At 50.8% G+C, this 22,962-nt stretch overlaps 1 protein-coding gene and 1 non-coding gene across 3 annotated transcripts in view; one reads left to right on the plus strand and one right to left on the minus strand.

Moving 5' to 3' along the window:
- Positions 1 to 22,962, plus strand: part of LOC144144240 (ras-related and estrogen-regulated growth inhibitor-like) — a 48,301-nt gene that overhangs the window by 7,901 nt on the left and 17,438 nt on the right. The window lies entirely within an intron of this gene.
- On the minus strand, positions 21,110 to 21,193 carry Trnal-cag (transfer RNA leucine (anticodon CAG)). The gene has a single exon. It is a non-coding gene; the product is annotated as a tRNA-Leu (tRNA).

The raw sequence follows: 22,962 nt of genomic DNA on the forward strand, positions 1-22,962 counted from the left end.
CTGGCGTGAGGAGTCCACAACACATTCCTGTAACTCACAGAAGCTCACCTCAAGGCCCCGACTGAGAGGCTGATGTGTTACACGGAACAGATCAGAGAAATGTCCAAGACAGCAGACAATCGATCCTGACGACATCCGCCGGAAGTTCCACGGGGCCCCCATACCTAAAAACATGGACCCCCATCTCCATCAAGCCAGACGCCAAGCACGAGCGGACTTCGTATGCCGCACGCTCTCCTCCAAGAACAACACAGTGTACATGGACGCAGCTACACAATATCCAAGGAAAGGACGAAGGGTGGCTGTAGTCATAGACTCAGACCTGCATGTGATCACCTGTGGCTCGCTACGTCATTGTACCGTGACAGACGCCGAAGAGCTAGCGGTCGCTCTGGCTGAGGCGAAAGGCATTCGGACGGCCGGATCACCTACAAAAATTACGACTCGCAAGAAGTCTGTAGACCTTTTCTGAACGGACGAGTAAAGACCACGCTCCATGTACCACTCGAGGCTAAAGGCGGCGTACCCCAACACCCTGAGCGCCCACCTAAGGTCAAACAGCAATCTGTTGGCACCGGGGCACTCGCGGATTGCAGGGAACGTTAAGGCGGACAGGATATGCTCTACCAACCGAGCACCCGATGATTCCGACCTCGAAGAACCCGCGCCAGTACCCACGAAATAGTCGGCCACACTGGCATATTACCGTGATACCGCAAAAAGATACCCGCCACCAGACGAATCCCTGCCGAGGGCAGCAGCCACCGTCTGGAGAAAGCCGCAGACAGGCACGCTCCCAAACTTAAACATAATGAGGGAAATTTAGCCGACTCAATGTGCAGACGCGTGCCCATTGTGTAATCGAAAATCCACACTCCGCATCACAACATGGGAATGCCAAAACACAACGGCTGTCCCTGAGATTAAAAACCCTATTGAGAAGCAATGGGAGGCACTAGTGTAACCTTATCTAGTGACAGTAGGAGGAACTGCTGGCCAGCGCCTGCTGCGAAGGCCAGTTCGATCTGGTTCAGAGGAAACGCGAGGCAGCAGAGCCCGTTGAAGCCCTGGACCAAGGGTACTACTCCTGCTGACTCCGTCGGGAACTGTAGCACGTGGCACAAGGTCCCGGTAGAGTGCCGTCCAACCTCTCTCTAAAAAAAAGCCTGTAAATAAATGTTTTTTAGATGCGACTGCATCTCATTCACTCGCCTTGTCCCTGCATCCGGCGTCGTCGGCGTTGTTGCCGGCGTCCGCCCCTCCCCCATTCTCCTCGCCGCGCCAGCTGCGCTCTCCGCCGCTCACCCCCTCTCCTCTCCGATAGCGAACACTCTCTCGCGAGGGGCATTGAATTGGATTCGATTGGATTGGCTTGGCTTGAATTGGATTGGATTGGATTGTGTAATAGCCGCGGCAGACGCACTGGCGCCGGCGCGTCCCCTCACCGTTATGCGCGCTATAAAACGCGGTGCCTGCGCCGCTCCGCTCCATCGTTCCAGCGCCGTTCCTCCGCTGTCCAACGCTGCAACGTGAGCCCCCTATGCGTCGCATCTACACAGGGGTTCCCGCGAGGGGAGGTGGGAGTTTTTTCAGTCCAGTGTAGTCCAACTTCGCTCTACGAAACCCCGATTTCGAACTTCTGGGTCGTGTCATGACGAAGATAACGTGTCCAAAGTGCGATTTTGTTTTTCATTAGACAAGCTTTGTTGTTACACCGTTAATATGTCTTGATTGTACATTACCTGTGTGAAATTAGTTTTCGTTTGCGTTTACGAGGATGACCTGTCTAAACCGCGAAGATCTTGTTACTTCGGCAAACTCGTTTTTTCACCATTAATATTTCTTGCTCCTACATATTACCTATGGGAAATATTTTCGCGGTTGCAATACCGCTGGTTTGTATTTTCCTGTTTAGGGAAATAAAGCCAGAATTGATGAAGGCGTTTCTTTTAAAACCCAATATCTCCCGGGTTCACAATATCGAGTATAGCCCAGGATTTTTCTCACCACATTTTACGAAAATAATAAAAAAGACGCGGAAATAAGCGCATAACAATACTCCGGGGTGAGACATTTGTACTCTTCTGTAGGGAGATCCGAAGAAAGAACGTGCACTTTCGATAGCTCTTTCAAATGATGGCGTTATCGGAGTGTATCGCGTTGTGTGTCGGAGTATATTGCCGGAATGTATCGCATGCTAATTTTGCTGCAAACTGCAATTAATTAAGCAAGCTGAATGCTTTCTGACCCGCCGCAGTGGCTCAGAGGCGCAATAGGCAACGATCGCCCGACACCGACATATCGGATCCGACATATCGGGCCTGACTTGCTTCTTCGTCCGACAGCGCACAACATCGTCCGACTGGGCCTGTCGGGCCCTGCCGGGCAGGTGTTTATGCAGAATTTCGATTTGGGGGTGGGGGGGGGGGGGGGGGGGTGTCGGTGGGATGTTTGGGGGGTGTTGTATAAATCTCTAGGCAGGGTGCTTGTTGTTGTGGAATCTTTTTTTTTTGGGGGGGGGGTGTCGAAGTCCTTCTGGGGGGGTGTTGGGGGGGTGTTAGGGGGGTGTATAAATCACTGCTGCCGGGTAGCGTTGGACAAAGAAAAGCACCACTCTACACTGCTCCCATAATAATATAATGAAAATAAAACATACTTTTAGGAAAGTAGACGCGAAGTAAGGTGAACACAAATACGCTTCATATACAACTCATCGCAACACCCCGAACATGCAACCATGCAGCGTGCACCATTGGAGAGGCCCACACGGCATGCTCCTGAGGTCTATTTGGGAATCGCATAGCACCTCTCACAACTGACGATACTGCTTCACTGCACACCAACGTACACACACACATCACCCAAAAACACCCTACACTGTTATAGCACCACAACACAAACCCCGCATCAAACGAATCAAAACTCTTTAGGTCAACAATTCCATCATCAGCCCAACAGAACACGTTACTGCAATCGCATGTGTTTAATGACCACCCAAATGGACCTGGGTTAACTGCGTAGAGTTATTCATCATACCCTAGCCGCGATTGGGCATCCGCTGCTTTGTTTAAGGCACCCTTAACATGGGCGTTTTCCAAACTGTACTTCTGAAGTGCGAGGGACCAGCGAATGAGCCTTGCACTAGAAGGCGCGGAGTGGGTCAGAAAGGTAAGCGGATCGTGGTCCGTCATAATTCACCTTATTACCAAACAACCAAGTGTCAAGACAGCCCAGAGCCCAAGCGATAGCGTACGCCTCTCTTTCTATGGCGGACCATTTCCGCTGAGCTGGGGTAAGCCTCTTACTCAGAAAAGCTATTGCCCGGTCAACCCCGCTCTCTTCCTGCGAGAGGCATGCCCCGATCGCCACCTCTGACGCGTCTGTGGCGGTACATTCGCTCCTGGATTGGTGAGTTTTTAAAGGGAAGGGAATTCTTTTGTTCCAAAGGTGGTTTATCGACATCCCAGTATCACCAATTTCGTGCAGTTCCTCAGGGATCAGTTCTTTCTCCTGTTATTTTTAACTTACTCCTAAGTCCTATCCCAATGCAGAATGGCATATCTACTTATGTGTATGCCGATGATATTTCTTTTTTCTCGGCTGATAGGGACATCCAAGGTTGTGTCAGTGACTGCAGGACTATTTGGTTATCCTGGATAATTGGCTCAGCACGTTACACCTCTCACTAAATGTCAGTAAATGTGCAGTTATAGTATTTCCGTGCAATAACCCTATATCATTATGTCTAACATACCGGTTGCAATCCATTCCTCAGGTCACGGAAATTAAATATTTGGGTATAATTTATGACGACCACCTCACATGGCGTCCTCATATTTCGCACATTGCTGCCAAAGGTGAAAAAGCTGCTGGAGTGCTGCGTAGGCTTTGCAATCATAAATTCGGCATGCGTAGAGACGCCCTGCTAATGATTTATCGTTGCTATGTTCGCCCTGTATTGGAATTTGGTTGCGTGTTATTTTCTGGCTGCACGACGTACAAACTCCATCCCCTATTTCTTATTGAGAGATTGGCGTTGCGTTTATGTTTAGGGTTGCCAAAGTATGTAGCTAACTCTGTATTGTACCTTGAGGCACGGTTGCCTTCACTTCTGGATCGATTTAAATTGTTAACTGTTGTAACATTTCTAAAACTGTTTGAATCTCCATTATACGAGGCTCAACCCATTTTCCTCTTGAGGCCTGACCTTTTTCGAGGATTTACGTGGCCCCGATTTCAGCGTCCTCAATTGGATTGCGTTCAGGCATGGCTGCAGCCTCTTCGTGCTGATCTTTTTCTACTCCAGCCCTATTCTGATAATTTGTCGCCTGTCGACATAAGCTTGGACAACATTTTTCCTTCGCATGCGAAATTATTGTCGGCCCGATTACTCAATCATTTACTTGAAGATCACTTGGCCACTCTTCATACTGATGTCGTCATTGCCACAGATGCCTCGCAAAGTGATGAGAAGGCTGGGGTAGGAATATATTCTCAGTCTCTAGATTGGTCCTTCTCAATCAGGCTGCCAGACTATACCCCGATTTTTCAGGCAGAATTATTGGCGATAATCTTAGCTCTTAATAAACTACAGCATATATTTGCGGGGGTGGTTATCCTTTCGGATTCTCTCTCCGTGAGCACCGCTCTAACAAATGATAAAGATTTATTTATTCATTTATTCATATTACCTGCAGCGCCAATAAGGTATTACAGCAGGGGAGTATATGCAAATACATGAATACGATTCATCACATGGGAAAAAAAAAGAGAGAAAACTGACATGAGAATAAGTGGTACAAATCTGCACAATAGCGCGTCAAATGTACAAGCAGTGTCACAATGAAAAATTTACATGTGCGACAAAAACGTGTGGAACAGAGCATCAGATGTACGATTAACGATATCACTTGGTAGTTTATTCCATTCCCCAATGGAATGGGGAAAGAAAGAACCCTTGTACACATCAGTACGGCAATCAATTTCACGAATTTTCCACTCATGGTCGCGTCGCTTCGATACAAAGTGCGGGGGTAGTAAGAAAATTGTAGGATCAATGCCAGTCTTATTGAAATAAATACGATATAGTAGTTCAAGTTTGCGATGCAACCGACGTTTACTTAATGTTTCCCAGCCCAACTCTGCTTTAAGTGATGTAATGCTAGTGCGAAAACTATAATTTTTAGTTACAAATCGGGCGGCGCGGTTCTGGACGCGTTTTAGTAGTGCACATAAATTTTCAAATTGTGGGTCCCGCGCGGCGCAGGCGAACTCCGCAATGGATCTTACGTTGGTGAAATATAAAAGTTCTTTAACTTTTGGAGGAGCATCACTGAAGTTGCGTTTTAGAAAGTTGAGCATGCGGGAGGCAGAAAAAAGGGCATGCGGAGAAGGGAAGATTCTTCCCTCCTCCGCTCATTCCGTTCATTCGTTCCTTACCAGCTTCGTGAGATCCGGTTAGTGTGGGTCCCTGGTCACGCAGGGATAATCTTCAATGAACTGGCAGACCAATTAGCCAATTTGGCTCTTGGGGGTCCTGCCGTCGTGAATTGCCCGATTGAAAGTTTTTAAGTGCGAATGCACTTCTTAAGCGACCCTGAACCTGCGTCCACCGGCGATGTCCGCATAGCATACCCACGTGGGGGATTGGCCAGGAATCTCCTCGTCTTCCTTGGCAACGGGGGGAGATGGGCGCGCGCTGCCTGGCCGCTGACATGGCACATACCCACGTGGGGGATTGGCCAGGAATCGGGCGTGAGAAGGGCTAATGCGCCCGCTTAAAGGAGTACTGACACGAAATTTCAAAGCTGAGATCCGCTCTAGCAATCAAGTACAACGACAACACAAATAGGTGTCTGTGAATAAATGCATCTTTCTTTCTTTGTAGTTGTGTGTGTGTGTGTGTGTGTGATCTCTCTTTCGCGAACATTACCGAACCGCGCAAATTCAACTCGTGCATTCGCACTTTCACATTCTTCCCCTCGGGGAAATGCGGGGAATTTCTTTTGGGGGCGAGGTTGAGGCGCCTTCACGTTTTGCAAATTAATCGGCAGGATGACCTTCCTTCATGCTCCGACTATATTCACCTCTCTCACTTATGGAAGCCTAAATTCTGCGAATCTCGTAAGTGTGAGGTGGCAATCACAAAATTTCGCTGCAGAATCCCCCCTTTAAATTGTTATCTACGCAAAGCTGGCCAAGCTTTCTCTCCCCAATGCCCTTCCTGTAAGGCCCCCGAAACTATAGAACACTTTCTTTTAACTTGCCGCAGCTTTTTCTCGATGCGACGCACGCACCTTGAATACACGTTTAATCGGCTGAATCTCCCTTTATCTTTAACCGTTATTCTTTCCCCGGGTGCTTCCGTCCTAGGATATTGCCACAGAGATGTTGTGATCGCCTTTCACTCCTTTGTTGCGGCGACAGGCCTGATGCCCTGCTAGATAGCTATGCCTTCATTCGCAAGTTTTTTTCCTGACAATCCTGTTCTGTCCAAAGATTTCTTTTTCTTCTCCCAACATTTTTCTCGTACTTCATTTTCTCTCTCTCTAAAATAAACCGGGTGACAGCCTAATTATTGCAGGCAGCTTTTTGGCCAATCCCCCGCGTGGGTACGCGGCATGACTTAAGGAACCAACCAGCCAACCAACCAAGACAGAAATCCTTGCGGTGCGTTGTTCTGGTTGCAGCTCTGTTGTTCTTCGTACGAACTCGCAAAGCTCTCAAAATTTCACCCATTCCAAAGAAAATGAGCCCCCTCTACAACAAAGGTAGAAGACAAGCAAGAATTAACTATATAAGAAGCACATACGGGAAAAATCCAGATGCAGTATACACGGATGCCGCCACCAACCACCACGGAATATCATCAGCCGTAGTTGTGGATGCACGGGGCAAACTCCTGGACTTTCTCATGAGCAGAAAACAAACATCTCAAGAAGCTGAAACCACAGCCACACTACTCGCTGTAAGATGGGGAGAATACAACAACAAAAACCTCATCATCATCACGGACTCTACAAGAGCCATTAGAAATCTAATATGCGGCCTTATTCCCATAGAAACCAGGAATATTCTACCAGCCGAACCAAAAGGCCAACATAGAATATTATGGAGCCCAGCACACGAAGGCCTTGAAGGAAATGAGAGAGCCGACTCCCTAGCGAGGCAAATCAACAGCCGCAGGGAAACGGACCACTCTTACACCCTTCCTCCCTTCATGTCGCTTAATGAAAGGCTTTACACTCAAAGGCACGCGAGAAAGACCATGCCCGCACCGCATCACATGTTAGATGCCGAAGACGCACGAAACATAAGAAAACTTCAAACCAACGTTTTCCCACACAAATGCAGACTGTCTCTCATGTTTCCAGAGAGATATAACGAAGAATGCCACAAATGCAAATTACGAGCAGACTTATTCCACACAGTCTGGAACTGCCCTATAATTTGGCAACGTAACACCTACCAAACCTCCAGAGAGTCCTGGGATTTAGCACTGTCCAGCTCGGACCTTTCGACACAGCGTGAGCTGCTAGAGAGAGCCAAGCTGGGAGCCTTTGCTACTGGAGTCCTGGAAATAGGACTTCACCCATAACTCTTTCCACATTCCCGTCTTCCTATTTTCAAATAAAGTTTACTCTCTCTCTCTCTCTCTCTCTCTCTCTCTCTCTCTCTTGCGGTGCTCTGGCGCAGTGAGTCCCAGGACGGCCGTTAGTGTTTCCTTAACTGATTCGAAGGCAGCCTGTACTTCCCCGTTCCAAGGCAAAACATTCGGGACCCGCTTGCCCGTAAGCGCTGTCAGCGGAAGCACCAGGTGGGAATAGGCGGGGACGTACTCACGGTAATAATTGAGCAGCCCGAGTATGCTCCTCAACTCGCGCTTCGTCCTCGGTGGCTTGAACTGCTCGATTGCCGCGATTCGGTCCGGATCAGGAAGACGTTCACGTTCAGGTATCCCAAGAAAGTATCGTCTTTGAAAACCCTATCGCCATCTTCGGCATATCAGCGCGTCACAGCTCTCCAGTTAACTGATTACAAGAGACCTTCAACTCAGCCTTCGTCCGCGCAATATCTACCTTCGTCTCTGCAGCCTTAAACTGACCAATGGGCAAATTGCGACATGGCCAACTACATGGTATTGAAACAAGGTTAGCATTGGCGCCGCCGCTATGGACACCCCCAACAGCTACTTGGGTGGCAACGTTACATGCCTCTGACGGAGTACCCGCTAGGTCCTTTTGGGTGAATTTGAAAAAAGAAAACGTATGATCACGCATAAGCAGAAATCGTAGACTGTTCACTGTAAGGTGCTTTTTACGGGTTTTATTTTTTAAAGAATGTATCACAATATAGCGCACTGATTAGCGATCCGGGAGAGTGCCGCAAATTCAAACAAAAGTGCGCGAAATGTTAAGTAAACGGCATTAGTAGATAAATCATTCAAAAACTAGTATGCGATAGTGTTTAAATAGTTCTCGAAGCTCGAGCAAAAACTGTTGACGACAAACGCCCAGTGACTCCACACAACCTATCGGTAAAGATGTCTTGTGTCACCATCCCGCGGAATTACTGCGAAACCCAGCATGCTGACCTGCCGACAACGACGACAGTCAGTGGTCGAATAACCTGCACGGATTATCCGCCTTTATCAGGTCCTTGTGGGCGCACTCGAACTCTTTCGCAAAGGCCTTCACGTGCCTCAGCGGCAGGTTTACGCGCAGTGGCGCCGGTGGCAGGCGCATGCGCAGTCGCCTTCTCTGGTAGCTTTCCAGGCTCCGTTCGCAGTGGTCAAGTGCGTAGTAGTAGAAGAAGAGCTTCGTAGAGCTCACGTGCTTGAAATTTGCGTAACGGAAGTCCACCTTCCAGATCCGTCCCACGTGGAGGAGCTCGTCGAAGGCGTACAAGGCGAGCTGTAGACCCACAGCTTGCTCTAGCAGCCAGTCGCGGAACCAGCGCTGGGCGTTCAGCTCGCGCCAAGGAGTGTGCTGCAAACGCAGACGCCGCCGCACAGACTGCCAATCGTTCATCAGGCACTCCCGTCGACCCTCCAGACGCTGCTCCGCATCGCTTGTGACGCGCACGGCCATCTCTCGCTCGTAAATTGACCCGGGGTAGAGTAACGGAGCGATGGCCCGGTACAGGCGGGCTCCGACACGTGCGACGAGCTGAAACGTAGACAGGGAGTCGTTGGAGGGCCAGGAGGATGAGTTGAGCACCCCCTGGGGCACGCGCACAGCCAGCGCCGGCAAGTCGAGTCGCGGCCAAGCGGAAAGTGGAGGACTCACCCGCCAGCCTGGTCCGGAGCTCAATTCCTGCTGAATCGCTCGTTTCCGCTGTCTGAAGGCATCCACAAAGCTTTCCAGGGGCCCTAGGTTTCCCGGCGACGTAAACGCGCACGGCGAGTTATCCCAGGCAAGGTCGGAGGGATACAGGGCATCAAACCTCCACTGTCGCAGGCGGAAGGACAACGCATGAAGGCTAATATCGTCCATCCAGCTAATGCGCGGCACAGCGCGTAGGAAAACTGTCTCCAGGTCGAAGATGGAGCGATGCTGCCAGGTGGCCTTGCCGCTGCGAGCCATCGGTATAGCTAGCGCCTTGAGGAGACACATAGGCATGGCGCGCTCCAAGGCATAGACGCAAAGACGCAGGGCGTCTGGAGGTCCGCGGATGGTAGTCGACTCTAGCTGAGACAACTGCCGCAGTGATGACAAGCTGTCGGGCAAAAAAGCCGCCATTCTGACGAGAGCTCGAAATCCCAAGTGGTTAAGGAATATTCGAGGCGGGGAGGAAGGCGCTCGCATCGTGGCAGGCAAGTGTACCTCAAGGAACCTTGTGGTTAGCAGCAACACGCGAGAGGATACATCCAAGATTGCGTGCTGTCCTAGTGCTTCAGTCGCCAGGCTGCTGAACCCAGGGTCGAGATTTCCTATAGTCGATACTTTAGCGTCATCGGTGTTCGTGTCAAGGTCAAGAATGCCGTCAAGAATGCCAAACACGGATGTTATTTCTTGTGCCAAAACATCAGCGTGAGCTGAATTTGTGATTCCGAAGGCGGCGAGAACTTCACCAATGGCAGATTTTACCAGGCCGCTGTCGTCGTCTTGATGCAGCAGCGGCAAAGGGTCGGCTTGAGAGAAAGCGATCATTCCTTGCTTTGTATTAGTGGGGTCGGCCGCTATTGTGAGATCCACGAAAACTGCCAGGTCAAGGTCGCGCAGTAGCTGGCCGGCTAGAGACCATACGTCATCCCGGCGGCCGTCATCGTAGCTTCCTATGGGCCATTTTCCAATTACCCACCTCTGGAAAATGGCTTTTGCCTCGTCGAGTGACTTCGAGTTAGCTCGGGGGCGGTCTCGACACGCAGAAAAGAGGTCCGATGCGGGTTTTACGCCGGTCCCGTTGCCAATGTTTTGCACGAACGTCACGAGGTGATCTTGCAATTTATCTCGTAGGATGGAATCCGTACTCGTCGCGTCGGAAACATGCGGTCCCTTTTGACCTACGGCGTAGGCCCAGCGATCGCATACGTGGCGGTAGAAGTCATCGCACGGCCGCTGCAGCCCCGCCGTCAGGCTCCTCAAATAGTCCCCTTCGCGAAGACATCGCACGCTGTGACAAAGATAATGGGGCGACGCCGTGACGTTTTTTTCGGGCCAGGTCCACTTAGAGGAGGATGTGGATGTGGATGTGCTGGATGTGGATGTGTATGTGTTCTCTGTGCTGGTAGTACCATGAAGTACCGTGCTTGTGATGAAAATAATGAGGATCCAGATCAGACTAAGCAGTGCGATAATGAATATAATACCCGTTTCTGGGAATAAGTTGGTAGTGGAAAGCGTAACTTTTTGCATTTCTTGGTCCAGGTCCTTATAGTAAGTGGATACTGCAGGTGTGTAAGCGTCTGCACCTTCCGCTTCGTGACGAGCGTCTGTAGCTTCTGCTTTGTGACGATGCGGCTCTTCCGTTTGCTTCTCCTCCTGTCTAACGGTTAGCGTTGACTCGATGCGATCTTCTGGCATCTCCGCTTGTGGTTCTGCAGAGGCTAAGATGGACCTGCTCTCACGTTTGCTGCTGCTCGCTGCCGTCTCAAAGGGGTGCGTGGTTGCATCTGAAGTGCCTTTGATATCTCCCTTTTCCGATTCCAGCTGCTCCTCGACATCATGGAAAGTTTCTAAAGTCCCTGCAGACGCGAGGGATGCCTTGCTAGACCTGCTTCCGCTCTTACGAGAGAGGCTGGAAAACTCGCTTTCGTCGAGTCCCTCTTTCTGAGCGCCTTCTGCAAGCTTGTCTGCGGTGCTATCGGTATGCGACACTCGCTTGCCTCCCCTCGCGGCTTCCGAAGGCGATGCCCAGGCGAAATGCTCGCCTTTTTCAGCACTCGGCGGCGACGCTGGAGAAGCCCACGCAAACTGCTTCAAGGGCGCGTGCTCTTGGTCCGAATACTCGTCAGCGTCTTCGAATTCGCTGTAGTCTTCATCCTTTCCTTCACTTTTACGCCTTTCTCTTGTCGATGACCTGCGCCGGCGAGACGAAGTTGACGAACGGGACGAAGAGGATCTGTGTCGCGTGAGCTCGCACTGGGACTGCTCCCATCGCCATCTTCCAGTTCCGAGAGGCGCCTGTTTCTCCTCGAACTGCTCGCGGCTTTTTCGTCGCCTTCCACTCCTTTGGGATGTGGATCCCTGAACAGATTTCCGCCGCTCCAACTTGGCCCCGTCGTCTGTATATACCGAGGCTGCTTCAGACAGGGTGGTCTCTCTACCCGACAAAGCATCATCAGCCTCCGTGTAATCGTAATATTCGCCCGCATATTCATCCTGAGTGAACTGACTCGTGAGCATGGCGTAGTCTTCGTATCGCTCACCGGGGTACATCTGTTCCTCGATTAGCATGCGTTGCCTGGGACGCCTCGGGATGTAGCCATATTGCATCCACATTCTCTCTTCCAGACGATCCATTCTCTCTTGCATGCGAACCCTCTCTTCGAAGTCAAGCCGCTGTCTCTCATCCATGCGCAAGCGTTCCTCGAACTCGCTCCGTGGCATGCTAGCGTAGGGCAGGCAGTCACCGGGGCAGTCGGAGCAACCGCACACGGCGCACACGTACGCAGGTGACATTGCACTATACGGGGGTGGCCAACCAGCTCGGTCGTACGGCCAAATGCCGTAACCAGGCGTCTCTTGCACGTACTGTCCACCACTAGCATATGCCATGCCTTGTAGGTTTTGAGGCGGTGGATACGCGTGGCCCCAGTAGAAGTAATCAAACGGCGGTGGGTTTAGCTCACGACCCGATTTCCACTGTCGGCTGCAGGCAAGTCTTGGTGCGTGAACGGGCTGAGCATCGATTGCAGTTTGTTGTGTGTACGGTCGTATGGAGCGCGTCGTCCGCAGCACTGGCCCTCCGTAGGTCGCGTCGTAGTGAGGGTGGCCTGGGGCGAGATACTCTTCAGTCACTTCTTCCTGATATTCGGGAAACGGGGTATTTTGGATGTCGAAGGCATCTCCTGGGGGCTTAGCATCCGGAGACACGCATTTTCTCGCACACCGACACGGCGCCCGAGACCTTCGCCCAGGAGACATTTCGTACTGCTCGCACTTGCAAAATGGGCGCCCTTTGTGGCGGGACGTGCGTCTCTTTTGGCGCCTCGTGTGCCTTTTCCGTCTCCTGTGGTCAAACGAACGAAATGGCGCCGGTGACTCTTCGCCATTGCTGTCCTCTTCCGACGATGATTCGGTATCGCTGTCAGAGCTGGATTCTTCGTCTTCATAGTCTTCGAAATGCGAGGATTTTCTGCGGCCGGCGGGGCTGCTATACCTCTGGAGGGGAAGGCTCTGCCTGCGTTTCCACTTCTGAAGGATCCGTCGGGTCAAATCTCGTGACCGCCGCGGGTTGTACATCCAGCCTCCCCACGAGGAGCCGTAGTCGGGGGGCGTTTCGTCCCATGGGTAGTCGGCGTAGTCGAACTGCTCATTCGGGTAGCGAGTCCATCGGAGAGGTGCACCCCGGATGTCCGGAATTCTGTCCTGTGGCACCCCTGCGGGGCTGGTGGCTTGCGACTTTGTAGTTTTCCCTGCCATGGGCTCCGGTTTCCCTTGCCCTTTTGGGACATTGGCGTCGGTAGCGTGGCTGGTTGGAATCGACTCGAGCTCAGTTGGCGGCTCCGCAGCCGGCAATACAGGTTTTGGGGGAGGAGGCTTCAATATTTTCTTAGGTATTGCGCCCTTGGCCACTTCGGTTGGCAAAGTGGCCTCAGCGGGCTTGACTGTCATCTCGAAGGGCCTGACTTTTGGCTCTACAGGCTTGACTGTCGCCTCGGCAAGCTTGACTGTCGCCTCGGCAGGCTTGGCTGTCGCCTCGGCAGGCTTGACTGTCGCTTCGGCAGGCTTGACTTTCGTCTCGGATACTTCAGGTTTGCTAGGTTCAATCTCCTTCTTGTCCTCTGAAGGGACTCCCGGAGGAGCCAGTTGTGGCTGAAACGGTGGGTAACGATGCTCCGAAAACGTGAGATGTTCATTTTCCGATTGCCTGCGATCCTGTACCACGGGAAGCATGTAAGGCGGTGGCATTGGTGGCCGCTGTTGCTGCTGCAAGAGATGCTGCAAGTATTGTCCCTGCTCCGGGTACATGGGGTGTGGTTCGTAAATGTCCGTGGGAATGGCGCCGTGCGCCGATACCGGGAGTGGCGTTCCTTCGGATAATTCGTCCCAAGTGGCATTGCTGAACCGCCTGAAACGGCCACGCCTGCGCGGACCAAACCGCTTCCTTACGAAATGGCTGTGTCGACGGCTGTTGTCGGGCCTCTCGCCTGACCATCTGCCTCGAAGGGTTTGGGTGATGTAGGCCATCAGGCCCTCGCCTCCGGAACTTCTCCTCCTCTGCCCGCCCCCGCGATAACGCTGGTGACTTGGCATGGCGTTTGGTGGGCCGTTGAATGCTTTCCTCTTTGTCCTCGACCTTGTTCTGCGCGGCGGCGCGTGGTTTTGATGATGATGATGACGATGGTGATGGTGTACTTTGGAGAGATGGAATATTCCGTTATGATAGTGAGCATTTCCCGAACGCCCGCATCCCACATTTTCCTCTGCGCCAGCCAGGTACCCTGCGCTTGTGTGGCGCCTGTTCCAGTTTGCCCCATCAGTTTGCGCCCTGTTTTAAGTGCGAATGCACTTCTTAAGCGAGCCTGAATCGTCCGCCGCCGTAGTCCGCATAGCAACAGCTTCGGGTGCGCGCGCTCCTCGTCTTCCTTGGCAACGGAGGGAGATGGGCGCGCGCTGCCTGGCCGCTGACATGGCACATACCCACGTGGGGGATTGGCCAGGAATCGGGCGTGAGAAGGGCTAATGCACCCGCTTAAAGGAGTACTGACACGAAATTTCAAAGCTGAGATCCGCTCTAGCAATCAAGTACAACGACAACACAAATAGGTGTCTGTGAATAAATGCATCTTTCTTTCTTTGTAGTTGTGTGTGTGTGTGGGATCTCTCTTTCGCGAACATTACCGAACCGCGCAAATTCAACTCGTGCATTCGCACTTTCACATTCTTCCCCTCGGGGAAATGCGGGGAATTTTTTTTTTCTAAAGTACGTTCTACATGGTGCGTTTTTCGTCTGCGAATTCGGTGGAACGAACATTCGCACTTCCAAAGTTCGCAATGCCTGGAAATTCAGTCTGCCATGTGGCCAGCGAACATCACAATCTTCGCATTTGAGAGGCACATGTTGGCAGACCGAATTAAGTCTGCCGCGAGCAAAGCTTGTTGTGATTTTAAAAAGTTTTTTTTTTGCTTTCTGGGCACGCTGTTTTAGACTGTTTTGCAATAAATATGAGTTTATCTGTGGTTTCATACAAGAATCGCCAAATATTTATCATTATACGCACACATAGCCGAGAAGACAAACACAGCAAGCCACCCTGGTGCTACATATCGGTACGCTATGTACCGGTATGGTCCCTAGATGTATGTGCTAGTCTGCCGTCCGCCATCCGCGAAGGGGGCGCCTCCGTGATGCATGCAGCGGTGGCGCTGCAGTCAATCGGAGCGCGGTGGCCGGCCGGCGCGATGGGCAGCGGCGGACGGCGCTCTGTCATGCCGCTGATGCCTTCGTAGTTCGGCCCTATTTCTGGGCGGGTTCAGCCCATTTTAACTGCCCCTTTTCGAACCCTATCCGTTTCTGTCGTCAAACCAGATTAGCCAAATAAGTTGGTTCTTAACCGGAGCGTGAAGTGACAGGAGTACGTTTTCGCGTATTATGAAGGATCGAGCCTTGTAAAAACCGCGGAATAGTGTCGCTACGCTAGCCCCAGAGTATGTGTCGAACCGATTTCGACACATATTCGGGGGCTTCAGGAACACGGCCGGCACGGCATCGTTTTCCAGCTTGGAAACATCATGCGGGACTTCAGCTACATTACAAAGCAAACAACCGTTCTTTGTGAATACCCCCGCCGTTGTTAACTGATGGATTAGTCAGCGCGTGAAAATGTGTGTGGCACGTGTCGGCGCTCCGCTTTTTTGTATGGCTCTTTGGAACCGTCCGTCTTTGCAGGTTCGAGCTGCAATAAAGCAGCTCGAACCGGTGCCTTCTGACCTTTCGCATCGTTGATCTGGAGGCCCTTAAGCGCACGTCTTCGCGGCCTCCTCAGTTACGTCCAGTCAATTGGGCATCTGTTAAATGTAAATGCCGAAAAAACAAAAAACAAAACGTGTGCACATGCATACGAAGTTTTATCACCTTCAGTCATCAGATACAGTAATTTCTCCATAACTCGAACTCGGATATCTCGAAATACTGGTTAAGTCGAAACCTTTTTTTGCCGTGCATATACCTGCCATAGGCGACATTTCCGCCCCTTTGTCTCGAAACGTCTTTTCGGGGACCACGGATATTAGAAATGTTGACAAGAAGGATGCAATGCAACATCCGCCGCAGGCAGATGATAGGCTCTCGGTTAAAGCTTAGCTCCCATTACGCGCCGAACACCGCCGCGAGCGGCAAATTTGCGCGGGGTACGCACTGTGCGCGGCCGATGTCCCGTTAGCGGAGTGCTGCCCGACGCCTAAATCGTTGATATAGCTGGGGAAGACGCTTCTGATCATGTGGACGACGACGTGTCTCGAGAAGTGCCAAACACGGCAGGAACAAGAAAAAACATATGCTTTGCCTGCTGCACAGCAAGATAGAATATAGCGTTGGCGGCCAACAGTTGATGCGACATTGAGAAGCTGGAGAACACTTTTTTGGGGCCAGATGCGAAGGCGAAACAGGCGAGCATCACGCAGTTCTTTTTCCGCAATACCTAATAAAAATTTTTTTTTTTCTGTAAATTATTTTGCCTGTATTCCGGAAGCTTCCCTGTGCATTGGAGCGTTTGTTACCACCACTAGCTATTATTCCAGTGATCTGGCCATACATTTCTGGCATTTCGCTTAACCCAACACTCCGCTCATACCTTGAAATTTTCAAAAATTCGGGTACTATCAAACCTCTTTTGCGTGCGTGTAATTTTCGTGAATACCACGATTTGAAACATTCGCCAGCATTGGGTTCGTGAAACTGATTTTTAATAACACCAGGCTGCAAATCAGTAAATGCGCCTGCATTCCTCATTGCACGGGCTCTTTTTGATCACTCACACACTCGGACTGAATTGCGAGACGCACGCGGGGAAAGCAAAACGGGAGAATATTTGTGTTATGGCCAATCATTATAATCGCGGCTGTTTCAAACCAAGGAGTAAAAATATTGAGGTTTATTTGTACTGTCAGGACCATATATACCTTGCTTTATCCCCCCTCCCCCCGCACTCTGCCCAAATTTCTTAGGAACAAGTTTTTGCTGGCACAACATTTTACTCAAGCTTTCGCTTTTCTTCTTGTCAGCCCACCAGCCGGCTGCGTGCATGTCACCGTCAATGGCGTTCGCGAATAACCCAGTAGTTTCGATGTGGAACAAACGCATACTCTTAAAAAAAAAGGCCGGGGCATTCACTAATGGGATACTAACAAGTTACTTGTCCCAGTTTACACTAGGTACTTAGCAATGGGGGGTAGTAAATGTAGCACTTGTCAGAATTACTAACCGAAGCAGGCAGTAAGCACCACTACCCCCACTAGTAAAGTCCCTGCGATAGCACTCTTCTGAGCTACACGCGTTTACTAACTGGCCATGCACAACCTAGTCATAAGCACGACCTTAAACTAGTGCATACTAAGTTCCTACACTGAGTTAATTTACTAACCATGCAGTTGTTAGTTGCAGAGCCTACGTACAAAACCGCGGGGTAGTATGGTTCGTAAGGAGTTAGTAAATACGGCCGTTACTACCTTTTTACGACCTTTTTTATTAAGAGTGCAGCTTCTGGTGCCGCAGGGAGCTCTTTTTGAACGGGATCTCACTGTCTGAACATTGCGTAAAAAAATCATACACCCCTCTGTCTGACGACGAAGATGGTTGAACGCGAAGCTTTCTTGTGAGCGATTCCTTGTCGTCTGAGCTTTGACTTTGACTCATTGAGCTTTGACTTCGACTCGCACGCATTTTGGACTTATGATCGCACCAGATTTGACATCGACCCTTGGCCGTTTGATTTCACGCGAAGAAAGCTTCGTGTTCAACCATCGTTGCGGAGCGGAGGAGCATTTCGGCTGGCGTACCCGCAAATTTTCCCGCCGTTTTTCGCGGGGCTACCATGGTTGCCAGACCAGGAGTGCCTTCTGTTGATTAGCTCGCATCATACATTCGCGGGTACTACAAACGTATTGGGGCCCGTAAAGGCCTCGGATCTGTTAGCCCGCTCTGGTTACAAACCTCTGCGCGCTCGCGGCTCGGGCCCAGGTTCGTTCTTTTTTTTTTCCGCTTCACCCCTAGGGGGAGGTACTACAAACGTATGGGGCCCGCAAAGGCAGTCCGTAAAGGGGAGGACACTCCTGGTCTGGCAACCATGGTAGCCCCGCGAAAAAATGGCGGGAAAATTTGCGGATACGCCAGCCGAAATGCTACCGATAATTTTTCTGACTAATTACATGTGCACGTCTATGCACTCCTCTCCAAATCCAAACTGCTTTGACCATGTCGGAATTGCGCAATGAGATAGACGTCGGCTTCATAACGCGACGGACCCAGCTTCGATTCTGACCTCAGGAAGCGTTTTTTTTCCCTCTCACTTTACTCCCAAACATCACCGTCGTCAGACAGTTGGCTTTCCTGCAGTGCTTTTTCTAGGCGACATAGGCCACCAGTGATACATAGAAAGCTTCACTTTAATAATGGTTCTAGCGGTGGTAGCGAAACGGCTACGCTGGTTGCTGCGGTTGCATCAATTCAGCGGCCGCAAAGAGGCTCCCGTAGCCCATTTCGCGAAAAACTCGGGGCGTGAAACTAAAAGGTCTTATAGTACTATCGTACCTTCAATTGCGAGCTGGTGTACCTCGTGCCTTTTCGGTGCCTTAACGCGTTTCAAGAACCAAACTTATGCTGTAAGGGCCTTTTCGTTGGCTTTGGCGGCGCGCAGCCGGGCGCTACAAGAGCGATGGCGCTGGGGCTGAGCGACAAGCCGGATCAGTGCGGGCAACGCGCCGCCGGTGCGCAGGCAGCCACAAACGCCACGAGCGTGGAATAAAACGGGGCCCCAGTTTTTGGGTGCACGGCATAGCACGGCATAGCAGTTTGGGTGCACGGCATAGCAGTTTGAATGCACGGCATAGCATAGCACGGCATAGCATTTGGGTGCACGGCATAGCAGTTTGGGTGCACGGCAAAACCGCACTCATTCATGAAAACGCACGGTAGTTTGCGGTACGGGCGAATTCGCTAAATTGTTGCATTTCTCCGGCCGACATTTTGAAACAAGTGCAAAATATATTGGCTCATCATAGTAGCGAATTCGTTACCTCAAGGTTAACCGTCACAGCGCCTTCGTTACACAGAGGTGGGAGGCTCGAGTCGGGGGGCTCTGTTGGTTCGATTTCCGGTCGCGGCGCGGCCGCCTTTCGTCTCGAGGCGAAAAGCAAAAACGCCGGTGTGTCGAAATTTCAGCGCTCACTAAAAGCTCCCTCGCCGTAAACAATGAATAGCAGCCGTCCACTACGGCGCGCCTCATACCCCAGGTAACCTTCGGCGCTTTAAACTCCCGCCTTTGAAATTCTGATTTGAATGCTCTGTGTGGTGAGCCTAGAGTGTACATTGTCAACAAAGTACTATTTCCCCCCCGGGTAACCATACAGCTGCTTTAAAGGGACCCTGCAACACTCTTTGAGCAGTGCAAGTAAACCTGCGCAACGTTTAGATTACACTGCCAGGAATACCTGAGCCAAATATTACACGTGCACGTGAAGCGGTGAGCGCGTAAATCGATGTGAAAGACGCGGAAAAACAAACCGCTCTCTCTTCAGTTGTCCTCATTATGCATGGCCCGAGGGACGTCACATAGGCCATGGCTGCCCGATCGGCTGTCACTGGTCAACTTCGCGGGTAGATTCTCCCATTTCCGTCGTCGTCATCGCTGTGTACGAACCTCTTCTATGCCTGAACCTGTAGGCACAGTTTTGCCTTTTCTTTTGTGTTTTGAGTGCGCGCGGAGTTTGAGTGATGAGCTCAATACTTCCCTTTCAACGGGAACACTCGACTACAAACGTTTATTGCTTCAAAAACGCCCTACGAGCCCGAGCGCGCACTTGCGAGCAGGCACCCATGCCTGCTTTTTTGTGGCACCAGACCGGAAATAGGCCCCTCCGCGTTGCGGAGAAAAGGAGAAAACTACCCCGCATTTGATATATCGAAGGCCGCCGAAGAGAACGCCGCGAGCCGCCCCCCTCTCCGGGAGAGAGCGCGCAGCTTTCGTCGCGTTGCCCGCGGTCGAGTTGAGAGGGAACGATTATGCGCGATTTCTCATCGCGCGTAGTTTCGTTAATTGTGAACGGATTTTCATAATTCTTGCGGGAGAAGATTTCTGGGACAATAGACTTTATCCCAAAATACATTACTCGTAGTCGATGGCAAGTGTTGCAGGGTCCCTTTAAAGGAGCCATGAAGACAAAATACAAGTTGGGTTTATTAGAAAGACCGCTTAGTCCCGATAACAATGATACCAATATCATCGCAATCTTCGAAAAAATAACGGAGATATTGAAGAAAACGTGTGAAGCAGTCGCGACCCCCTGGCAAATTTCCTGCAACTTTTCTATAACGTCATGGAACCTTGTTTGTGCGATTGGCGGCCGCCTAACTGACCTGTCGCGACGAGACATGACTGGACGTCTGTAATGGGGCCTCTAGTTCCATTTGACCGCATCACTTGAATGCTAACGTGCAGTTAACGCACTGAAAATTACGTTTTATTGTTGGCCCGTATGACGTCATTCTTGCTCATAACACGTCACTGTGGCGCAAAATTTGAAAGTTTTTAAATACTTCTTGCTTTTTCTTCGTTAAAAACATCTTTTGTGGCTGTAATGGAGCTGAGTGAGATACTGAATCCTAGTTCTTTCAAATTAAACGAAGTTGTATTTTCTTTTCATGGCTCCTTTAAAGTCTCTTGTCTCCCGTCGGGAATCCTTTTGTCTCCCGTCGGGAATCCTTTTGTCTCCCGTCGGGAATCCTTGTCTCCCGCCGGGAATCTTCCGCATTGCCCTGAGTGTTTCGTCACGGATTCTTTCAAGTCTGCGTTGACCATTGCGCATCCGAAAGAACCGGGGCAAACTGCCGGTACGCTGGCACGCAGTTCAGCAGGCATGCTTCGGTGGACACACAGAAAAAAAAAATCTCGTGTTTGCCGCTGTCGCCGTGCACGAGACAGTTCGAGGTGAAAAAGGAAATTGAATCTTGAGAGTTCAGAGAGCAGGAGACGCAGGCTCAAAGCGTTCACTTGTCAAGGATCCACTACAGAGGTTAAGGGTCATCCGGCCCAATTCCGTGCGCAATATTTTCGACTGACAGTAGACAAGGGGGGAACAGAACGATTGTCAGAAAATGCTTTCCCGTCGTCTGTTCTTTTTGGTTTAGTAGTAGAGTACAGACGCTGATGCTAAACAATTGCATCGTAGCTCATACTTCTATTGTGCTTCATGCATCCCAAAAGGCGTGCAAGAAAAAAAAAAACTCCTGTCAGAAGTGGGATTCGAACCCACGCCCGGAAGACCGGACTGCGACCTGAACGCAGCGCCTTGGACCGCTCGGCCATCCTGACAAGACGGAAGACCGCGCTCGCTGGACTGGTGCCAATGTCAACGAGGTGCACGAAGACAAAGCCAAATTGTCGTCAGTGGGTCTAGAGCCACGGAGGATAAAGAAAGCCGAGGACGTAGGCGTGGTGGAGACAACATGAGGACTATTCGTAGAATATGAAGATGTCCTTCCGCTACCGTAGGACATCACTTGCCCCCGCAAATGCACAAAGCCGCGAACGATCACCAGGTTCCGTGTGGGGCCGGATTTAACTCTTGGGAGGAAATAAAGAAACCGACTTCATGATATTATGATGACGGTGATGATAATGATGATGATGATGACTACATTGTCTAGCACGTACCCATTCCCAGGGGAATGCACGATCCAGTAACGATTTACGCTTGCGCGGGCTGCCGGTCCGCCATTTTTGGCAGTAGCCCCGCGGGTGAAATAAACAAAAGGGCGCCACATCAGCTTGCTGCCAGGGGGGAGGGAGGGGGCGGTTTTTTTCCTCTTTTTCGACAGTTCGAAGTGAGTTCGTCCGTGCACACGATAAAAGGCTTTCAAAAGAAGGGTAGGGGGGATAGAATAGAAAGGGGCAAAAATGTTTGAGGCTGACCACATGGCTGCCAGTGAGGAAGCAACGAAAATGAAAAAAAAAAAGTAAAGGAAAAGGGGCGCTTCGACCACTGCAGGTTTAGTCGCATGCACGTGTGCCTGCTACCGTGACGTTCATGTGAAATGCACGGGTGACGGCTGGGAGCGAGAGGGGCTGCGGGACCGGATTATTTTGTGCACGAGTTCTTCGAAAGCCCGACATTTTTGGGGGCGCGCCTTACTGCCATTTTTAGTTCGCCGTGACGGCCATTAGGAGGACCGGTACTGGAAAGAAATGTCCATTGGCACGGTTACCGGTAATGACCATTAGAAATTACGATGGTGACAAAAAAAAAATAGAAAACAGAGAAAGTTGTGTGTGTAGGTATTCGCCTCGAGATCGAACACAGTCGGCCCCTGGCGGCGGCGGGACGAACCGCTCCTAGTGCGGATGGCGCCCTCGCATCGTCTGCTCGTTCACGTTGCGCGCGGCGCAGGACTCGTGCTGCACATGATAAAACAACCAATATGTGCACTTGTTTGGCGGTAGGCAATGACATAGTTACCTCTGCTACGCATTTCCTGTAGAGACGCAATAATCAGCAGCCGTTGCGGGTTACTCAGCTGGTTTAATTCCACGAAACATCCTCGTCGTAGCCACCGCTTGAGTGAGAAACGTGCTATACACATTGCTTCGACACATTGCACTTTTCTTACTAAGGAGTGCAGTCGTCTGCCGTTTCGGGAACGTCGAAGGGTGTTTTTTGAAGGTGGCGTGGTGGTTATTTAAAAGATGAAAGTTTAATACCCGAAGCGGTAAGAAGCGACAAGACCTGTGCATACCCGTGCATTTGCCACGCCCCTGTAAAACTGCGTTGTGTCCTTATAGAAAGAACAAACGAACAAAAACAATTACACTGCACACGAACTGGGCGCTATCACCCATACATTACCGGGGACGTATTTTACACCCGCAAGCGCCTGTGTGGTCGAATTCTTCCCGTACCTTTTCGAAAAGAAATACCGTTTTTGGAGAGTCGTTGCTTATACTGTGTTGCTAATTTTGCTTATTATTTTAAATACGTTTCTGTGGATGCGGATGATTATTTCGGGGGGGATTTCTCGGTAAAATTAAGCAGTTGTGAATTTTCGCCTGTCCTGTGGCATTTCGTGTGTCATTTTTTGAATATC

The sequence above is a fragment of the Haemaphysalis longicornis genome, unplaced genomic scaffold (assembly GCF_048455015.1).
Source record: "Haemaphysalis longicornis isolate Haplotype H1 unplaced genomic scaffold, Haemaphysalis longicornis Haplotype H1 scaffold_67, whole genome shotgun sequence".
NCBI lineage: Eukaryota > Metazoa > Arthropoda > Arachnida > Ixodida > Ixodidae > Haemaphysalis > Haemaphysalis longicornis.